The sequence below is a fragment of the Chrysochloris asiatica genome, unplaced genomic scaffold (genome assembly GCF_000296735.1).
Source record: "Chrysochloris asiatica unplaced genomic scaffold, ChrAsi1.0 scaffold00044, whole genome shotgun sequence".
Lineage (NCBI taxonomy): Eukaryota > Metazoa > Chordata > Mammalia > Afrosoricida > Chrysochloridae > Chrysochloris > Chrysochloris asiatica.
In genome coordinates, this window is record NW_006408562.1 from 16,230,981 (window position 1) to 16,240,341 (window position 9,361).

Here is a 9,361-nt window from a genome sequence, read left to right on the forward strand (position 1 = left end):
TCTCTTGATGATTTCTGCATCATTCAATAATTTGTCCAGAGAATCTTTCAATAATGAAAGTTGAGGCTTGAATTTTTTCTACAGTTCCCCCAGCTTGAGAAATGCTGAGCATGTTCTTCCTTCTTCATATTCTGATTCCAGATCTTTGCACATTTCTTGTAATATTTGGCTTTATCTTCTCAAGCTGATCTTTGAAATTTTCTGTTCATCTCTTGTACCTCCTCATTTCTTCCATTTGCTTTAGCATCTCTATGCTGGAGAGCAAGTTTCAGTGTCTCTTCTGACATCCATTTTGATCTTTTCCTTCTTTCTTGTCTTCTCAATGACTTTTTGCTCTCTTTACGTATGATATTCTTGATGTCATCCCACAACTCTTCTGGTCTTTGGTCTTTAGTGTTTAATGTATCAAATCAGTTCTTCAGATGATCTTTAAATTCAGATGGGATATACTCAAGGTCATATTTTGGCTCTCATGATCTTGTTTTCATTTCTTCAGCTTCAGTTTGAATTTGCATATGAGTAATTAATGGTCTTCCACAGTCTGCCCCTGGCCTTGTTTTCACCGATGATATGGAGCTTTTCCATCTTCTCTTTCTGCAAATGCAGTCAATTTGATTTCTATGTATTCCATCTGGTGAGGTCCATGTGTATAGTCTCTTATGCTGTCTAAAGAAGGTATTTGAAATGAAGAAATCATTGGTTTTGCAGAATTCTATCATGCGTTCTCCAACATCATTTCTATCACCAAGGCCATATTTTCCAACTACTGATCCTACCTCTCTGCTTCCAACCTTTGTATTCTAATCAGCAGTAATGATCAATACATCTTGATTGTATGTTTGATCTATTTCCGATTGAAGAAGTTGGTAGAATTCTTCTATGTCATCCTCATTGGCTTTAGTGATTGATGCATAAATATGAATAATAGTGGTATTAACTGGTCTTCCCTGTAGGCGCATGGTTATTATCCTATCACAGACAGCAGTGTACCTTATGAAAGAACATGGATATATATGTTCTTTTTGATGATGAATGCAACACCATGCGTCTTCAATTTGTCATTCCCAGCATAGTAAAGCATGTGGTTGTCAGATTCAAAATGGCCAATACCAGTCCATTTCAGCTCACTAATGCCTAAGATATCGATGTTTATGCGTTCCATTTCATTTTTGAGAATTTCCAGTTTTCCCAGATTCATACTTTCTACATTCCAAGTTCTGATTTTCAATGAATGTTTACAGCTGTTTCTCTTCATTTTGAGTTGTGTCCCATCAGCAAATGAAGGTCCCGCAGGCTTTTCTCCCACAAGCTGTACTCCATAGCATCATCACATTCAACTCTATTTTGAGAAGGCAGCTCTTCCCCAGTCGCATTTTGAGTGTCTTCCAACCTGAGGGGCTCATTTTCCAGCACTATTTCTGACAGTGTTTCTCTGCTATTCATAAGGTTTTCAGTGAATAAAGATTCGGAAGTAGTTCATCACCCTTTCTTCCTAGTCTGTATTTGTCTGGAAACTCATCTGAAACCTGTCCACCATGGGTGACCCTGCTGGTATTTAAAATACCAGTGGCATAGCTTTCAGAATCACAGCAACTCACAAGTCACCACAGCATGACAAAAGTCCTTTATAAAGCATATAACCCTCCTTTAATTTGTTTTGTGAATTCAGCTGTTCATGTGTTAGTTTTGCTTAAGAAAAGTTTATCTTCATTTAAAACAATTGCTGTCAGGTGTGTCTTTGTTAGAGTCAGAAAAAATACACTAAGTTAGAGAATGATACTGCCATTGCTATTAAGAAACTCACTTCTTATTGTTAAGAGTTGGCTACAACTCATAGTGACCCTATATAGGGTTTCGAAGGAGCGACTGGTAAGTTTGAGCCCCAGACCTTGTGATTTAAACCGACTTTGAGGGCAAGTGCTTATCCTATGGCACCACACCAGGACTCCCACTACTTATTCATTTATTAAGCAAAATGTATTGAATTATTGCTAAATGGCATCACAGAGGTGAATGTGTCTGATGAGACCTGCCATCCCAGAACCGCATCATTCTTCATATCTGAACATTTGGAAACAACAGAGCTAAGTATGATTTGGCAACAATTTTCCATGCAGTCTAGTGAAAAAGTCAGAGATTTTACTCCTAAGAAAGTCATACCCTCAACACGGATGTAAAATATCCTCTAAAGTATCCCCTGATTTGCAAATAGCAAGTGAACCTGCAGGATATTAACCTTTCTGCAAAGTGCCACCGGATCCAGCAGAGAAAGTGGGGCTGAACTAAGAACGCACTTGATCCTGCAGGCCTGCTAGATGATATTCCTACTTATGCTGACCTCAGCTTGACACAGGAAACACAGTGTCCCCATTCCCATGATGTGCATAGAGCATGTGCAGTCAACGAGGTCTGGAGGCTCTGGGGACCAAACCCTTTCTGTACCTCAGTGTGTAAAGGCATTGTCCACCACTGAAATCCATTGCCATCAAGTTGATTCTGACTCAGTGACCCTGTACAGGACTTCAGAAGCTATAAATCTTTACAGGAGCAGAATGACTCATCTTTCTCCTATGGAGCTGGTTGTAGCTTTGAACTGCCAATCTTGTAGTTAGCAGTCCAATGCTTACTCTGGAGCACCATCAGGATTCCTCAAATGGGTTGTTGTTGTTAGGTGACATCACGTCAGTGCTGACTCATGGCGACCCTATGCACAACATAACACTGCCCTGTCGTGGGCCAAACTCACAACTGTTGCCACAGTTTAACCCATTGATATGGCCATTTGGCCAATCCATCTTATTAGGGGTCTTCCTCTCTTTCTCTGACTCTCCACCTTACCAAACATGATATCCTTCTCCAGTGACTGTTCCCTCCTGACAATATGTCTGAAGTCTGAGAGACGCATCCTGCCCATCCTGGCCTCCAAGGAGCACTCTGGCTGAACTTCTTCCAAAACGGGTCTATTGGTTCTTTTGGCAGTCCATGGCACTTTCAATATTCTCCTCCAACACTATAACTCAAAAGCTTCTACAGTCTTCCTTATTCACTGTCTAGCTTTCACATGCATATGAGATTATTGAAAATACCATGGCTTAGGTCAGGCGTACTATAGTGCTCAAGCTGACATCTCTATTCTTCAACACTTTAAAGAGGTCTTGTGCAGCAGATTTGCCTAATGCAATACTTTATTTGATTTCTTGACTGCTGCTTCCATGAGTGCTGCTAGTTGATCCAAGGCGAATGGATTGTAGAGGCTGTGGATAACACGTGAAAGGAAATAGCCTCTAAGTTATGCATTTTGAAGCATCCAGGATGCCAAGCCACTTTACTCATTGTAAAAGGCCTGCTGTATTGATTGTGCAGACATTGTGTTGTTGTTGTTGTTGTAATGTGCCGTGGAGTCAGTTCCGACTCATAGCAACCCTGTACAGGGTTTCCAAGACTGTAAATCTTTACGGGATCAGAAAGCCTCATCTTTCTCCTGTGGAACAGCTGGTAGTTTCGAACTGCTGACCTTCAGGTTTGCAGCCCGATTCATAACCACTAAGTCGGTTTCAACTCACACCAACCCTCTGAACAGCAGGATGAAATGCTGTCTAGTCCGACACCTTCCTCACAATCTTTGTTATGTTTAAGCCCATTGTCACAGTCACTGTGCCCATCTCCTTGAGGGTCTTTCTCTTTTCACTGACCCTCTACCAAGCATGATGTCATAGGGATTGGCCATTCCAGACAAAATGTCCACAGTGTGTAACATGAAGTCTCACCACCTCAGGACCATTTGGGTTGTACTTCCAAGACAGGTTTTGGTCAGATTTCTTTTGGCAGTTGTATATCCAATATTCTTCATCAACACTGTAATTCAAAGGTACTGATTCTTCTTTCGTCTTCCATATTCACTGTCCAGTTTTCACATGTAAAGGAGGTGATAGAAAATATCATGACTTCAGTCAGGGGCCCTTTAGTCATCTAAGAGACATCTTTGCTTTTTAATACTTTAAAGAGTTCTTGGGTAGTAGATGTGCACAACGCAACACATAATTTGAGTTTTTGCGTGCTTGTTCCATGGGCAGTGATGGTGCATCCAAGTAAAACCAAATCCTTGGTAACTTCCATCTTTTATCTGTTGATGTTGTTTATTTGTCTAGTTGTGAGGATTTTTGTTTTCTTTATGGTGCTGGTGCTGGTGGTGGTTATGTGCCGTGTAGTCGTTTCCAACTCATAGCACCCCGTTTAGGGTTTCTGAGGCTGTGAAACCTTTATGGAAGCAGAAAGCCTCATCTTTCTCCAGTGGAATTGCTGGTAGTTTCGAACTGTTGACCTTGAGATTCGCAACCCAATCCGTAACCACTACGCTACCAGAGCTCCTTGTTTTCTTCATATTGGGGTATAATCCACATTGAATGGAGTAGTATTTGATCTTCATCAGTAAATGCTTCCAGTTTTCTTTGCTTTCAGCAAAAAGTTTACATTGTCTCCATATTGCAGGTCATTAATGAGTCATCCTCCAATTCTGGCACACACAGCAGAAGGCCTTTGTACAGTTAATAAAACCCAGGTACTCTTGCTTTTAGCCAAGATCTATCTGAAATTAACAATGATATCCCTTGTTCCACATCCTCTTCTGAATCTAACTGAATTTCTGCCAGTTTTTTGTCAATGTACTACTAATTTTGGATGCTCTTCAGCAAAAACTTCCTTCTGTGTGATATTAATGATATGATTTGGTAATTTCTGCATTCTGTTGGTTCACCTTGCTTTGGCTCTGGCATGAATATAGATATCTTCCAGTCAGATGACCAGGGAACTGACTTCCAAAGCTCTTCACACAGGTGAGTGAGGGCTTCCAGCATTGCATCAGTTTGTTTAAACATTTCACTGGTATTCCATCAATTCTTGGACCCTTGTATTTCAATCCCTTCAGTGCAGTATGGATTTCTTCTGTCAGTACCATCAACTCATGATCACATGCTGCCTCCTGAAATGACTGAACAGCAACCAATTCTTTTGGCACAATGGCTCGGTTCTTTCCATGTTCTTTGGATGCTTACTATCTATCCATTGGAGTCCTGGTATAGCTCCATAGGAAAAGCACTTGACCTCAAGGTTGGTTTTAATCACAAGGCTGGCAGTTCAAACTCACCAGCCACTCTTTGGAAACCCTATACAGGGTTGCTATGAGTCAGAGCTAACTTGATGACACTTAACAAGAATGACACCTTCTGATCCCAAGTTTATCCTATGGTGCCACACCATGCTTAAAAGTAAGTCAATGCTAGAATCCTTCTATTTTTGCTCTTGTCCCTCTCAGGTAATTCATAAGTATTGAAGGGTAATTAAATGTGGATTTGTATTTATTTAGGGTGGTGGCAGTGGTAATTGTGTGCCACCAAGTCAATTCTAACTCACAACAACCCTGTATAGGGTTTCTGAGGCTGTAAGCCTTTAAGGGAGAAGAAAGCCTCATCTTTCTCCCACAGAGTGACTGGTAGATTTGAACTTCTGACCTTTCAGTTAGCAGTCCAGCTCATAATCTGCTACACTGCCAGACTTGCTTTATTGAGGGTAGTAGAGGCATGTGTGCTTTATCATGTTAATGGGAGAAATGAGAATCATCCATTAAGAATATAATCACCGGTCATGTCTAATTGCGACTGTCACAATTGTAAAGGTAGAAGTTTTATAACAAAAACAGGAGAGTGGTTAAACTTACAATCGAGAAACAGAGGACCCTAGGACCATCAAGGGAGAAGAGCACAAGCAGATGCGAGACCCTCTCCCAAGAAGCAGCGACGTCAGAGATGGAGGCAAAGATGGGGACATGGAGAGAGGGAGCAGCTGAGGACTCTAGATTCATGGGAAGAAAAGGACTGAGAGCTGGTAGCCAGGAGGCAGATATACAGAATATGCCCTTTGGTAATGTAAATTGTTATATATGCCCAAGTGTTTAAAAAAAAAGCCAAAGTGAATAGAGAGAAATACTGTTAACTGATGGTACATGGAGGGGATTATAATCATTGTAATGAAACAAGGTGTATGATTTGTTGAATGTAAAACCGATGATCTGCCCTGTAAACTCTCACTCAACTCACAATAAAAACTTCAAAACCAAACAACAAAAACTGTGATCTCCGGCACTGAATATATGGTAGCTGTTTTCTCCATGTACCTTTTCTTCTGTATCTTCACCGTTTACCTTGTATCAATGAGACAAGAAGCATATGAGACTTATGAGCACATGAGACAAGTTACATCTTGAACTAAAGAAAAATCATTGTTGTTGTTGTTAGGTGCCTCGGAGTCAGTACCGACTCATAGCAACCTTACGTACAGCAGAATGAAACACTGCCCCATCCTGGGCCAACCTTACTACTGTTGCCATGCTTGAGTCCATCCATGCTGCCACTTGGCCAATCCTTCTCTTTGGGGGTCTTCCTCTTTTTCTCTGACCCTCTACCTTACCAAACATGATATCCTTCTCCAGTGACTGGTCCCTCATGACAACATGTCTGAAGTGTGAGAGATGAAGTTTGGCCATCTTGGTCAAGGAGCACTCTGGCTGCACTTCTTCCAAAACAGATCTACTGGTTCTTCTGGCAGCCCATGGCACTTTCAATATTCTCCTCCAACACCATAAATCAAAAGCATCAATTCTTCTACAGTGTTCCTAATTTACTGTCCAGATTTTACATGCATCTGAGGTTATTGAAAATACCATGGCTTGGTTGATTTCACTATAAAACCCCATCTCTTCATTTTTCCTCGCATTGTCATGCTAAATAAATTCTTCTCACTGGCAGCTCTGGAATCTTTCTAAACAGTGTTCTGTTTATAACATGTTTACTCTGTAAGCTAATGTTTTGTAAATAAAAATATGTATGTATACAACTAACTAACCTAATTTAACAGAATATACATTCTCAATTAAAAATTTTATGCATTGCATTATGGAATATTTTTTTAAGAACCATCATTTCTTCCTTTGGTACTATTACAATAGTATCTGTAGCAAGAACCCTACAGGGGACCATTATGAATATGAATTGTTTTCATTTGTGACTGGTAAAGTATATGTTGAAATTTATAACTCATAAGCATTGTCTTTGTAAAGTAAGTTAATTATGGAATTGAGATAAAATACACTTCCAAAGAGGTATAAAAGTAAATAGTCTAAGGTTTATGCTAGATTTCACAATTGTATGCATTATAATTGAATGTATTATATTATATCAGGACTGGAGGAAGACTTATTCACAAAAGTAAATAGTCTAAAGTTTATGCTAGATTTAGTAATTGTATGCATTATAATTGAATGCATTATATTATATCAGGACTGGAGGAAGACTTATTCACAATCTGTGATGTCCAGATGATAAGTCCTTGTTTTCTGAAAGCGTTGTTTTTGTTAAGTGCCGTTGAGTTGATTCTGACCCATAGCGACCCTGTATAGGGTTTCCGAGGAGCAGCTGGTGAGCTTGAACCACCGACCTTGCAGTTCAAATGGTTTTGCAGTCTGGTGCATTAACCCACCATGCCACACCAGGACTCCTGAAAGCATAGAGGACTTAAAATACTGATGAAGTTTAAAGACTATAGTCTTCAATATGGATTGCACCTAAATGTAAAGAAACAAAACCCTCACAATTGGACCACTAAATAACATGACAATACATGGAGAAAAGATTGAACTTGTCAAATACTTCATATTGCTTGGATTCATAATCAACAGTCAGGAAGCAGCAGTCAAGACATAATACAATGTACTGCACCAGGCAAGGAAGTGTTAGAGAACAAAGATATCACTCTGAGGACTAAGATGCACCTGACCCAAGCCACAGTATTTTCAATGGCCTCATAAGCATGTAAAAATTGGACAATGAATAAAGAAGAATGAATAAGAATTCATGCATTTTAATAATGGTGTTGATGAAGAATATTGAAAGTATCATGGACTGTTAGAAGAAAAACAATACTATTTCTTTGAAGAAGTATGGCTAGAATGCTCCTTAACAGCAAGGATGGCAAGACTTTATCTCTCGGACTTTGGACATGTCAGGAGGGAGCAGTCCTTATAGAAGGACAATGAGTTTTGGAAAGTGAAGCATCGGCTAAAAAGACGAAAACCCCCTATGAGATGGATTGACACATTAACGGCAAAAATAGGCTCAAATATCACAACAATTGTGAGGATGGCGCAGGACCGGGCAACATTGCATTCTGTTATGCATTGGGTTGCTATGAGTCAACCAATGACTGACTAGGCGACCCTGAACAACCAACAACAGCATGCATTATAAATACAATTGTTAATAAATGTAATAAAATAGCAGTATCTTTACGTTTCTGCTAAAACCATTTGTTATTATTTTTCACTAGAACTGTGTTTTTCATTCTTATACCTTGAACAAGTAAAAATCAAAATCTGAGGAAGGCAAAAGGACTGGTTCTTTCTTCTAATTTTCCTAATATCATTGAGACAAGAAATACGTATGAACATACAGTGTGGCACAGTATGGTAAGTACTGGACAGCTAATTGCAAGGTCAATAGTTCAAATTCACCAGTCACTCCTCAGAAACCCTATACTGGGTCCCTGTGAGTTGAAAATGACTCAACAGCACTGAACAACAATATGAATATGTGAGAACAGTTACATCTTGAACGAAAGAAAAATCATAAATGTGGTTATAAAAAACAAAAATCTACTGCCATCAAGTTCGTTCTGATTCATCGGAAGTCTATAGGACAAAACAGAAATCTGCCATAGGGTTTTACAAGGCTGTAAATCTCTCTAGAAATAGGTTCTTGTCTTTCTTTCCCAAAGGAGCTGGTAAGTTCTAACCACCAACTTTCTGATAGCAGTCCAATGCTTAACCCACTACACCACCCGAGCTCCTTAAATGCAGTAATAATAGAGAAGAAAACTTTCAGAGACTAAAAGATATACCAGAGACTAAAAGTTGATAACAGGCATTAACTCCTAGCGATAAATTGATTAGTTATTGATGTCTGAATACTCTAGTTCTTGAATGACAGATTATTGGTCTAAAAACCATCTGAGGGGACGGGCAACTTAGACATTAGCTACCTGAAATGGGAGGATGGGGAAAGGGGCAATAAAGGCACAAAGTGATTGGCTTACAAGTTTTCAAGAGGGAGTTTAGTTTCAGAGTGTATGGGGGAAGATAGAGTCTCCATTAAATAGTTTTCATCTTGTCTAGATGCAGCTGGTAAAAGGGGATGGGGATAAGATTCTTATGATTCAAAAGTGAGTAATTCACGTGGAACCTCAGCAACCTAAGACAGAGCCATTGCCATGCTGCAATGAGGTTCCGTGACGGGTTGTTGTTGTTGTTGTTGTT